At 43.4% G+C, this 12,836-nt stretch overlaps 1 protein-coding gene across 1 annotated transcript in view; it reads left to right on the top strand.

Moving 5' to 3' along the window:
* The first annotated feature begins 293 nt into the window (after nt 1–293).
* Nucleotides 294–12,836, top strand: part of PASD1 (PAS domain containing repressor 1) — a 122,926-nt gene continuing 110,383 nt past the window's right edge. Inside the window, exons 1-2 of the mRNA XM_073798866.1 lie at nt 294–507; nt 2,179–2,693. The gene's annotated coding sequence lies outside the window, so the exon portion shown is untranslated. The remainder of the gene's footprint in view (nt 508–2,178; nt 2,694–12,836) is intronic.

Here is a 12,836-nt window from a genome sequence, read left to right as displayed (position 1 = left end):
CTTTTAATGGAACCTCAAATCACACACTGATCAGTGTATTTCAGATGTAGTAGAAATATTACCACAGCTCCACAAAATGGCCTCTGAATGAACTGGAGATGGACGAGTGTGTGGGTGTCCTTACAAGCCAGGAGTGACTTGATGTTGGCTTTGTGCAAGCGCGTTCTCTTTTCCCTTAAGTGATGTGAAAATGAGATACTTATCTCCTTTGGGGACGAAGCAAAGAACCAGCAGTTTGATGGTCACACAGAGATAAAACCTTACATCACTTTTTTTTTTTTGTCTTCCAGGGAATTTCTTTGGAGACGTCCATGGAATTTGGGGGCTTGCTATAGAGGCTACTCATGGCTGTCCTTTCTTTGCAGAGGAGTGCTTACCTAATGTCCGATATCAGCTGGTCCCCTGTGAGAAAGACCAGAGATAAGGTGGTGCCTCTAAGCAAGACCAGTGGAAGCTCCTCAAATCCTGCCTGCTGTGTCCAGGGGGATGGAAGCCCTCCCTGGTTTGGTGAGTATTCTATTGTGAATACTGATGGTAATTACAGCCCCACTGACCAGGGCCTCCTTCCTCCTAGGCCCAGTGCCAGGCACTCTGCATGCATCGTCCCATCAAATCCTCCCAACTCTATGAGGCAGGTATTATTTATTATTGGGCCTGCCATGGCTTCAGAGATGTTAATTATCTTCTCCAGGACCGGCCAGGATTTCTACTCAAGCCCAAGGTCTTCCTGCTCTGCTACTGCTAATCTCTCTGTTTTGGGGGGCGAGTTATGCCTCGTTTCCAAGGAAGCCTGGCTGATGGTTATTAGGATTAATGCATTTAATAATCCCTCTGTTTTGAATGTTGTCTCTGACAACTCAGCACTAATTGCATAATTAAAGTTAATTAATGCTAATGATGTGCTCTACAAATGACAAGCATTACATACCTATATGCTATCATTACCCACTTGCATGCAGTCTGGCACTGAAAGAATCCATTTATTTAAGGATAAAAAGAACATGAAAGTTGGTGAAGATGGGACCTGACTTTTCTGCCCCCCTTGCAACATTGTGCTTTGGCATTTGGGAAGTGTTACCTAAATGCCTGCCTCACTAAACATCTTTTTGCTCTATTGTTTCCTGGTTGTTGCAGATGTCATGCCATGCTGAAGCTTTTAAACTTAATAATTAGAGTTTGTAGTGCTTGAAAGGTGTAATACAGCTACAAATCAGAATGATCTACTTAAAATACACTTCGGGAGGACTCATGTTGTTTCAAAATCAGTCCCTCCTGGAACTGAGTTCAGGAGCTTCTTTCTAAACTCCATGAACGTTTAGGATTTTTATCTTTAATTTTAGCATGGAGAAAAGACTACTCCACAGAGTGGTGCATCCCACCTCCCCGAGTTTTAATGAGATATGATTGACAAATTAAAAATACATATTTAAGGTGTACCACGTGATGTTTTGATATGTGTATACATTGTGAAATGATTGAGTGATCCAGTTTTTTGTTTGTTTGTTTGTTTGTGGGCTTTTTTGCTGCACCCTGCTTGGCTTGTGGGATCTTTGTTCCCTAACCAGGGATCGAACCCGGGCCTTGGCGGTGAAAGCACAGGGTCCTAACTACTGGCCTGCCAGGGAATTCCCTTCAGTGATTCAGTTTTGAAATCAGAAGCATTGCACTGGAGATAGAAAGTTCTGGAGAACTTTTTGTGGCATATCCTCCTTGTCTGAGGGGCAAGAGTTGTCACTATTATGAATTAAGTTTAATATTAGTGGTGTTAAATTCACACTTCCTTTGTTCATCGTGCACTGCATGCTGGATCTGAATTAAAGTTGGGTACCCATCTTTCAACTCATTGAAGGTCCTTTTCACTTGTCACAAAATTGGCCAGCTTGAGAAAACATGTAGTGTTAAATCTTTCCTCAGGAAGGATTATTTGCTTCTGGAGGGACTGACTGAGGGAGGTTGTGGAATTGTCTTCCCTAAAGAGTCTTCAGAAACAGACTTGAGACATCAGATCATGTAATGCAGGGCAACCGTGCAAAGCTCTGGTGGGTGTCTCTCCAGGGAAAGGCAGGAAACGAGGGCAGATGGGGAAGGGTGAAAGTAACTGCCTTGCCCTTTGGATGGCCATGCTTTTGGCAGGTGAAGTGCAACATTCTTTAGTTGCTCTCCCTTTGATCTCTGGAGGTTCCAGGCACAGCTCAGCCCACCCTGCAGAGCAGCGAGCAGCGAGAGGCGAGCAGTGAACGGCGAGTGGCGTCACCTGACAGGACTGAATATTCGACACTTCGGTATGGCCGAGATTTTGGTTCCTCTCCAGCTACAGCAGCCCTTTTGATTAGGAGAGATGTGGAACTAACCACATTGGAGCCCAGATTGGACCCGAAAGGGCTCCATCTTCCGGCTCCACACCCCTCATCCGGCGCTACTTGACGGGAATTCGGGGATCGAAGAAGGGCGGAGTGCCTGGCGCGGAAGGAGCTTTCCCAACTTCAGGTTGCGAAAAGGCTTCGGGAGCCCCAGCACCTAACAGTGTGAGTGGAGACGCCCCTGCTTTGCATCCTGGGAGTCTCATTTCAGGACCTTCCGCACCTTCAGTGACGACCGGAGGCCACGGAGGAGCTTCGAGGGCTCACTGTGCCCACCTCTTACGTAAACCCCTGGCCCTCAGCTCCCTGCTCACGGTGGAGACTTCGGACAGGGTGAGTGCGGTGGGCTGGGGCCTTGCAGGTGAGGGCCACTCTGACGCAATGGGCCTTGAGTGGCGGGAAGCCATTTTGCCCCGTGCTGTGTGAACCTCTTGGAGAGACGTTTCCCCTGGGCCTTCGTCTTCCTGAGCACCCCGGCAGGGAGGGCTGGTTGGGAGGCCCACGGGGTGCCTCGGTGTGAAGCCAGGCATTTTGAGGCCTCCGTGTGGCAGCCATTACAGGTGTCCTGGCAGGAGGCACTCTTTGACTCCTCTTCAGAAACTTCGAGAAAGTTCCCAGCATCAACCTAAACTTCAGAAACAGATTGAGGCAAGTGAGCAAGGAACAAAGCCAGAGGCTCTCCTGGGCAAGTGGACCCGGTGGGCCTCCATTAGCACAGTGGAGGGGGTATGGAAAGCAAGAGACCAGCCTGCTTTAGTAGACCAAGCAGTTGGTCTGCTGGGAGGCTTCACACTTTCTGATTCTGAGGGCCGCTTTGCAAGGGTAGCTTTTCAAAGGATCCACTTGAGGGTTTTGTTTGTTCTTGTGAGTTTTTTAATATTAAAATTTTAACTATTGCATCATTTCAGTGTTTTTTTAGAAATTGAAGTACAGTTAATTTATAATATTGCATTAGTTTCATGTTTACAGTGTAGTAATTCACTATTTTTGCAGATTATATTCCTTCATAGGTTATTGCAAGATAATGGGTATAATTTGCTGTCCTATACAGTACATCCTCGTTGCTTATCTATTTTATACCTAGGAGTTTTCATCTGTTAATCCCATACCTCTAATTTGTCCCTCTACCCTCCTCTTTCCCCTTTGGTAACCTCTAGTTTGTTATTCTGGCTCTGTGAGTCTGTTTCTGTTTTTTAAATAAGTTCATTTGTATCATTTTTTAGATTCCACACATAGGTGATATGAGACTTGTCTTTGTCTAACTTACTTTGCTGAGTATGGTAACCTCGAGGTCCATCCATGTTGCTGTGAATGACATTATTTCATTCTTTTCAGTGGCTGAGTAGTATTCTATTGTATATATGTACTGCATCTTCTTTATCCATTCCTCTGTCGATGGACACTTAGGCTGCTTCCGTGTCTTGGCTATTGTAAGTAATGCTGCTATGAACATTGGGGTGCAAGTATCATTTTATATTAGTGGATACTTTTGTTTTTCATTTTTCGAATGCACTGGCATTCGGATATGTGTGTGAGTGCATCAGGACTCAGAGCACAGAATACCTGGCTACACCAGAAAATCCCTTCTTGTAAAATGCAGTAAAACATACAAGCTGAAGCCACATCTATGTACTTAAAAAGCTGTAGTACATGTGACTGAAGCCTAAATAAATATAAACAAATGCCCCTAGAGCCATAAGTAAATAGGACTCCCCAAAGTAAGGAAAGTCAACAAAAACTAAGTGAACAACTCAGTCTGAGGAAAAGCTTTTATGGTTGGTAGAACAACTTACGTTAAAATGGCTTTATTGTGTTTAAATTGATGTTTCTAAAACTGTTCTTTCTTTGAGGAATGTAGTCAAATTGGTTCAGAGAGGGAAGGAACTCTTGAGGTTTTGAATTCGTTTTCTGTAGAATGGCATGTTCTGGACCTCCTTGTGTGGGGAGAGCGGAGACTGTGGCTTTTAACTCTTCTGTGAATTTTAAAAATGGAGTTTTTACTTAATAATGGGACCAGATGAGCTCGATATATAGGTAGAGTCACTTAATTAATTATTTTCCTGATTTCACTTTGTTACTGGCAAACACTTACCGGCTTCGTTCTATAAATTCAAATTCTGCTTGTAAATAGTGACATCGTTTACAACTCTGAAAGTCAAACTACCATGAAGCCGTGTGCTAGGGGTTTGAAAATGGGAATATCCAAAAAAATCTCCATGAAATGTGATCAGGTCATAAATATTTTAAAACAGGGATGCCTAGATACCCGCGCAGCCTGTGCTGATGTTGGCTGTGGAGGTGGCAGTGGCGAGGTTAGTGGCTAGCAAACTAGGGAAGTGTTTCCTTAAAGGTACCAAGTGATTTGGAGGTTGTAAGCAAGTAGGAGAAGCTAGGATTTTTAAGATTTCAAGGAATTCTGCTCTTTCTCAGGTGGAAGCAAAACCCAAAAGAGAAGAGAATAGATAGATAGCTGAGGAATCTGGCAAGGCTGGGAGAGAAAAAGAAAAGAAGAGAGAAAAAGTAGAGGGCAAGGTCTGTATCGTTTCCCTGCTGTTTTTCTGGGGCTTACTGAGCAGTAGATTGCTAACTTCTCTGACCCCAAACATGAATAAGGAATTTGAAAGCAAGAATAATTATCATAGAGAAATTTTGCATCGTGATTTTTCAACCTATTTCTTTAAACAAAATGAAATAAGAGGATCAACTTTTCACATAATGACTAACCCCTCAAAAAAGGATGATTTTTCCTTTTTTAATTTAAAATGGCGGATGGGGAGCCCCAGAGCTGTAATTGCTTGATATCGAGGGAGCAGTGTGGGCAGGCAGGCCAGTGAATCATCCAGGGGTCTGGATGGGGCAACCGGGGTTACTTTATGCGTAACTGAATTAAAATGAAGATGGCCCTTTGCTTGTATAGCTCAGTAGCTTGAGGTGTTCCCTGCGGAGGACCTTGGCTGGTGGGTGAGGCCAGTGGGGGTGGTGTGATGACCCAAGGAGGGACAGTCGGCTTTTCTCATCGTGGCTGGTTATTTTACCACTAAATGATTCTCTTTTGGGTCCTTGCCTTGTGGATGTTGCTATTTCTATCAGGAAACTGCATTTTTAAACAGTGCTATGAACGATTTTCATGTACAGTATATCTTCATAGGATCTTAATGGAACAAACACCTGCTTTGATCCTACTTATTCTCCCTTATTTTGAAATTAGTTGCTTAACTGAATATCATGGCAGAGGGAATTCTCAGGCTGCAAGTCCATCCCAGACAATGGCAAGACCTCTTAGTAGGTCTTTTCTAACCCAGGGCTGCAGCTGTACAAAGGAGAAAATGTCATTTCCTGAGTAATCACACATTCCTCCTGCTTTATAAAATAAAGCAATTCTGCACTCAGATAGCCAGTTTATTTTAATTACTCTGGAAGGCATGAACAGTGATCACATTTAGAAATAAATACTGTCAACAGAAGTGCTTGCTCTAGAAAACAGTCCAGTTGTGTCTGAAGTACCTAGTTTTGTTTTGGTTATTTCTCTGCCTGTTCTAGAAGAAAAGGGAGGATTGAGGTGTGGCTACACCAAGGCATCCAAAAAGGATCCTTTCCATGAAATTTCAGGGAATAGTTGGAAAACATTTGACCCATGACTTTGAAAGTACTTGGGCCAGTGTGGCCAGGTGGGAGAGGCCTCTGGGCTTAGTGATGAGAAGGCCTGGGTACCAACCCTGTCATCAGTCAGTCAGTACACAGGGAGATACCTGCCTCTGAGCATGGGCCTGGCACTTGCGGGGAGAGGAGGGAACTGGACCCTTCCATCTGCCAAGAGCAGGCTGAGCTGGAAATAAGACCCAGAGTCGTCGAGGTTTCTGTGGACTCTTGGCATCTCTTGATGGCTCTGGTGTGGGAAAACTGAGTCATGTCTACCTGCTCTACCCATAAAAACTGCTCTGTCTGTCATGCCCTGGTCACTTATGCTATGTCTGAATGTTGATAGCTGCAAGCTACGTGTGGCAAAGGTTCCCACTGGGTTTTCAAGGTGATAATCCCGGAACATCAGTCTCTTGAAAGACAAGAGGCAAATAATTGTCAGGTTTTGTAATAGAGCACATAAACCTCCTTTGAAGTTGGCCTCCCTGTTTAGGCCCTGCAAAGAAACTTTACATTTTCCCTTTGTCCTTTATCAAGAGCTTAAGATCTCTGGCAGACTTTTCCTAAACACCACATAAATATTAAACTGACTTACAAATATTGTTTATGAGAAACAGAATATTGTTCTTGTGGTTTGATATATATTTTTGGGTATGTGTCTTGACTTGAGTCTAGCTAATGTCCCACTCGGGAAGGATGCTTTGGAGGTTGATGAGTTTTTCGTCTGATTCTATTTCTAACTATTAAGTGCACTATTTAAGTAACAGGTTGTTCTTTAATTATACAGTGTGCATGACCACTAATAAATGTGCCCCATATTTAAATATACAAGTGGTTCCTTTGGGAGGGCAGAGAGCCAAGGGCAGTCAGCCTTTCATATGCTAATACCTGAGATCAAGGCATACTAGATAGTACTCAATCAAGCCATAATATTTAGCTTTGGAAATTAAAGCATAAATTCATGAATTTGATTAGCATTCTTCTCTCTGCATTATATATTTAACCATAATATATGCATGCACCAATGTTCCAAGATTTTTCCTTTCTGTTTTTATGTCTTGGCAATGTATGTTTTACTTCCTACAGTATTTGTTAAATTTGTGAAGGCTGTTGTTTTTCAGGACAAAACCAAGAGATTTTGAACTCCTAGTGTGTCTTCTTGTTGCTTGTCCCCTTATTAATGTAAACCTTAGACTTTCCATGGAGCTGCCCCTCCTTTATGGTATCTGATGCTACTGAGAGAGACCTTATGGGTTCGTGGTATTAGGGCTTAGCACCATTTTACAGGTGCTCAGAGAGGCCAGGTGATTTGCCTAAGGACACACAGCTACTGCAGAACTGGGACTGGATTCTAAGCATTCTGACTTCAAGAATGTTGATTTCCACTTTTTTTTCTACTTTTTATTGAAGCATAGTTGATTTACAATATTCTGTAAGTTTTGGGTGACAACAGAGTGATTCAACATTTTTATTGATTATACTCCATTTAATGTTATTATAAAATATTGGCTATATTCCCTGTGCTGTACCTTGTAGCTTATTTATTTATTTACTTATTTATTTACTTATTTTCTGGGACAGCGTTCTCTCAGTGGGGAAGTAGAAATGAGGTCTCCACCTCACGCCCCAAACTAACTTCAGATACCAAGTGGCTTAAATAGCTAGATGTGAAAGGCAAAACTTTTTTTTTTAATCTTTATTGGAGTATAATTGCTTTACAATGGTGTGTTAGTTTCTGCTTTACAACAAAATGAATCAGTTATATATATACATATGTTCCCATATCTCTTCCCTCTTGCTTCTCCCTCCCTCCCACCCTCCCTATCCCACCCCTCCAGGCCGTCACAGAGCACCCAGCTGATCTCCCTGTGCTATGCGGCTGCTTCCCACTAGCTATCTACCTTACGTTTGGTAGTGTATATATGTCCATGCCACTCTCTCGCTTTGTCCCAGCTCATCCTTCCCCCTCCCCATATCCTCAAGTCCATTCTCTAGTAGGTCTGTGTCTTTATTCCCGTCTTACCCCTAGGTTCTTCATGACATTTTTTTTTCTTAAATTCCATATATATGTGTTAGCACACGGTATTTATCTCTCTCTTTATGACTTACTTCACTCTGTATGACAGACTCTAGGTCTACCCACCTCATTACAAATAGCTCAATTTCATTTCTTTTTATGGCTGAGTAATATTCTTTTGTATATATGTGCCACGTCTTCTTTATCCATTCATCCAATGATGGACACTTAGGTTGTTTCCATCTCCGGGCTATTGTAAATAAAGCTGCAGTGAACATTTTGATACACGACTCTCTTTGAATTTTGGTATCAAGGTGATGGTGGCCTCGTAGAAGGAGTTTGGGAGTGTTCCTCCCTCTGCTGTATTTTGTAAGAGTTTGAGAAGGATAGGTGTTTGCTCTTCTCTAAATGTTTGATAGAATTCGCCTGTGAAGCCATCTGGTCCTGGGCTTTTGTTTGTTGGAAGATTTTTAATCACAGTTTCAATTTCAGTGCTTGTGATTGCTCTGTTCATATTTTCTATTTCTTCCTGGTTCAGTCTTGGCAGGTTGTGCATTTCTAAGAATTTGTCCATTTCTTCCAGGTTGTCCATTTTATTGGCATAGAGTTGCTTGTAGTAATCTCTCATGATCCTGTGTATTTCTGCAGTGTCAGTTGTTACTTCTCCTTTTTCATTTCTAATTCTATTGATTTGAGTTTTCTCCCTTTTTTTCTTGATGAGTCTGGCTAATGGTTTATCAATTTTGTTTATCTTCTCAAAGAACCAGCTTTTAGTTTTATTGATCATTGCTATCATTTCCTTTATTTCTTTTTCCTTTATTTCCGATCTGATTTTTATGATTTCTTTTCTTCTGCTAACTTTGGGGTTTTTTTGTTCTTCTTTCTCTAATTGCTTTAGATGCAAGGTTAAGTTGTTTATTCGAGATGTTTCCTGTTTCTTAAGGTAGGATTGTATTGCTATAAACTTCCCTCTTAGAACTGTTTTTGCTGCATCCCATAGATTTTGGGTCATCGTGTCTCCATTGTCATTTGTTTCTAGGTATTTTTTGATTTCCTCTTTGATTGCTTCAGTGATCACTTCGTTATTAAGTAGTGTATTGTTTAGCCTCCATGTGTTTGTATTTTTTACAGATCTTTTCCTGTAACTGATATCTAGTCTCATAGCGTTGTGGTCGGAAAAGATACTTGATACAATTTCAATTTTCTTAAATTTACCAAGGCTTGATTTGTGACCCAAGATATGATCTATCCTGGAGATGTTCCATGAGCACTTGAGAAAAATGTGTATTCTGTTGTCTTGGATGGAATGTGCTGTAAATATCATTTAAGTCCATCTTGTTTAATGTATCATTTAAAGCTTGTGTTTCCTTATTCATTTTCATTTTGGATGATCTGTCCATTGGTGAAAGTAGGGTGTTAAAGTCCCCTACTATGAATGTGTTACTGTCGATTTCCCCTTTTATGGCTGTTAGTATTTGCCTTATGTATTGAGGTGCTCCTATGTTGGGTGCATAAATATTTACAATTGTTATATCTTCTTTTTGGATCGATCCCTTGATCATTATGTAGTGTCCTTCTTTGTCTCTTCTAATAGTCTTTATTTTAAAGTCTATTTTGTCTGATATGAGAATTGCTACTCCAGCTTTCTTTTGGTTTCCATTTGCATGAAATATCTTTTTCCATCCCCTTACTTTCAGTCTGTATGTGTCTCTAGGTCTGAAGTGGGTCTCTTGTAGACAGCATATATAAGGGTCTTGTTTTTGTATCCATTCAGCCAATCTGTGTCATTTGGTGGGAGCATTTAGTCCATTCACATTTAAGGTAATTATCGATATGTATGTTCCTATTCCCATTTTCTTAATTGTTTTGGGTTCGTTATTATAGGTCTTTTCCTTCTCTTGTGTTTCTTGCCTAGAGAAGTTCCTTTAGCAGTTGTTGTAGAGCTGGTTTGGTGGTGCTGAACTCTTTCAGCTTTTGCTTGTCTGTAAAGGTTTTAATTTCTCCATCAAATCTGAATGTGATCCTTGCTGGGTAGAGTAATCTTGGTTGCAGGTTTTTCTCCTTCATCACTTTAAATATGTCCTGCCGGTCCCTTCTGGCTTGTAGAGTTTCTGCTGAGAGATCAGCTGTTAACCTTATGGGGATTCCCTTGTGTGTTATTTGTTGTTTTTCCCTTGCTGCTTTTAATATGTTTTCTTTGTATTTAATTTTTGACAGTTTGATTAATATGTGTCTTGGCGTGTTTCTCCTTGGATTTATCCTGTATGGGACTCTCTGTGCTTCCTAAACTTGATTAACTATTTCCTTTCCCATATTAGGGAAGTTTTCAACTCTAATCTCTTCAAATATTTTCTCAGTTCCTTTCTTTTTCTCTTCTTCTTCTGGGACCCCTATAATTCGAATGTTGGTGCATTTAATGTTGTCCCAGAGGTCTCTGAGACTGTCCTCAGTTCTTTTCATTCTTTTTTCTTTATTCTGCTCTGCAGTAGTTATTTCCACTATTTTATCTTCCAGGTCACTTATCCGTTCTTCTGCCCCTGTTATTGTGCTATTGATCCCATCTAGAGTATTTTTCATTTCATTTATTGTTCATCGTTGTTTGTTTCATCTTTAGTTCTTCTAGGTCCTTGTTAAATGTTTCTTGCATTTTCTCGATTTTATTTCCAAGACTTTGGATCATCTTTACTATCATTATTCTGAATTCTTTTTCAGGTAGACTGCCTATTTCCTCTTCATTTGTTAGGTCTGGTGGGTTTTTATCTTGCTCCTTTATCTGCTGTGTGTTTTTCTGTCTTCTCACTTTGCTTATCTTACTGTGTTTGGCGTCTCCTTTTTGCAGGCTGCAGGTTCGTAGTTCCCGTTGTTTTTGGTTCTGTCCCCAGTGGCTAAGGTTGGTTCAGTGGGTTGCGTAGGCGTCTTGGTGGAGGGGACTAGTGCCTGTGTTCTGGTGGATGAGGTTGGATCTTGTCTTTCTGGTGGGCAGGTCCACGTCTGGTGGTGTGTTTTGGGGTGTCTGTGGACTTATTATGATTTTAGGCAGCCTCTCTGCTAATGGGTGGGGTTGTGTTCCTGACTGGCTAGTTGTTTGGCATAGGATGTCCAACAGTGTAGCTTGCTGGTCGTTGAGTGAAGCTGGGTGCTGGTGTTGAGATGGAGATCTCTGGGAGATTTTCACCGTTTGATATTATGTGGAGCTGGGAGGTCTCTTGTGGACCAGTGTCCTGCAGTTGGCTCTCCCACCTCAGAGGCACAGCACTGACTCCTGGCTGCAGCATCAAGAGCCTTTCATCCACACAGCTCCGTAATTTGGGATGATTTGTTGTCTATTCATGTATTGCACAGATTCAGGGTGCATCAAGTTGATTGTGGAGCTTTAATCCGCTGCTCCTGAGGGTTGCTGGGAGAGATTTCCCTTTCTCTTCTTTGTTCCAATAGCTCCCGGGGTTCAGCTTTGAATTTGGCCCCGCCTCTGCGTGTAGGTCGCCGGAGGGTGTATGTTTTTCCGCTCAGAACAGGACGGGCTTAAAGGAGCCGCTGATTCGGGGGCTCTGGCTCACTCAGGCCGAGGGGGAGGGAGGGGCGCGGAGTGCGGGGCGGGCCTGCGGCGGCAGAGGACACTGTGATGTTGCACCAGTCTAAGGTGCGCCGTGCGTTCTCCCGGGTGAGTTGTCCCTGGATCCCGGGACCCTGGCAGTGGCGGGCGGCACAGGCTCCCCAAAATGGGGGTGTGGATAGTGACCTGTGTTCACTCACAGGCTTCTTGGTGGCGGCAGCAGCAGCCTTAGTGTTTCCTGCCCGTCTCTGGGGTCCGCGCTTTTAGCCGCGGCTCGCGCCCGTCTCTGGAGCTCCTTTAAGCGGCGCTCTTAATCCCCTCTCCTCGCGCACCAGGAAACAAAGAGGGAAGAAAAAGTCTCTTGCCTCTTTGGCAGGTTCAGACTTTTCCCTGGACTCCCTCCCGGCCAGCCATGGCGCACTAACACCCTGCAGGCTGTGTTCACGCCGCCAACCCCGGTCCTCTCCCTGCGGTCCGACCGAAGCCCGAGCCTCAGCTCCCAGCCCCGCCCGCCCCGGCGGGTGAGCAGACAAGCCTCTCGGCCTGGTGAGTGCTGGTCGGCACCGACCCTCCCTGCGGGAATCTCTCCCCGCTTTGCCCTCCGCACCCCTGTGGCTGCGCTCTCCTCCGCGGTACCGAAGCTTCCCCCCTCCGCCACCCGCAGTCTCCGCCCACGAAGGGGCTTCTAGTGTGTGGAACCTTTCCTCCTCCACAGCTCCTTTCCAGTGGTGCAGGTCCCATCCCTATCCTTTAGTCTCTGTTTATTCTTTTTTCTTTTGCCCTACCCAGGTACGTGGGGGGTTTCTTGCCTTTTGGGAGGTCTGAGGTCTTCTGCCAGCATTCAGTAGGTGTTCTGTAGGAGTTGTTCCACGTGTAGATGTATTTCTGGTGTATCTGTGGGGCGGAAGGTGATCTCCGCATCTTACTCTTCCCCCATCTTCACGGAAGCCGCTTATTTATTTTATACATAGTAGTTTGTACCTCTTAATTCCCTACCCCTTTTTTGCCCCTCCCCCCTTCCCTCTCCCCACTGCTAGCTACTAGTTTGTTCCCTGTACTTTGAGTCTGTTTCTGTATTGTTATCTTCACTAGTTTGTTGTGTTTTTTTAGATTCCACATGTAAGTGATATCATACAGTATTTGTCTTTCTCTGTCTAACTTATGTCCCTAAGCATAATACCCTCCAGGTGCAGGAGTGAGCAAGCGTGTGTGCACACTCTTCATGAGTGGAGTCTAGGTTTCCTACAGCCCTCTTGTAAGTGCCACT

This window comes from Tursiops truncatus, chromosome X, assembly GCF_011762595.2.
Source record: "Tursiops truncatus isolate mTurTru1 chromosome X, mTurTru1.mat.Y, whole genome shotgun sequence".
Taxonomy (NCBI): Eukaryota; Metazoa; Chordata; class Mammalia; order Artiodactyla; family Delphinidae; genus Tursiops; species Tursiops truncatus.
The sequence above is the reverse complement of the archived record's forward strand: the minus strand, read 5'-3'. Positions and strand labels throughout refer to the sequence as shown.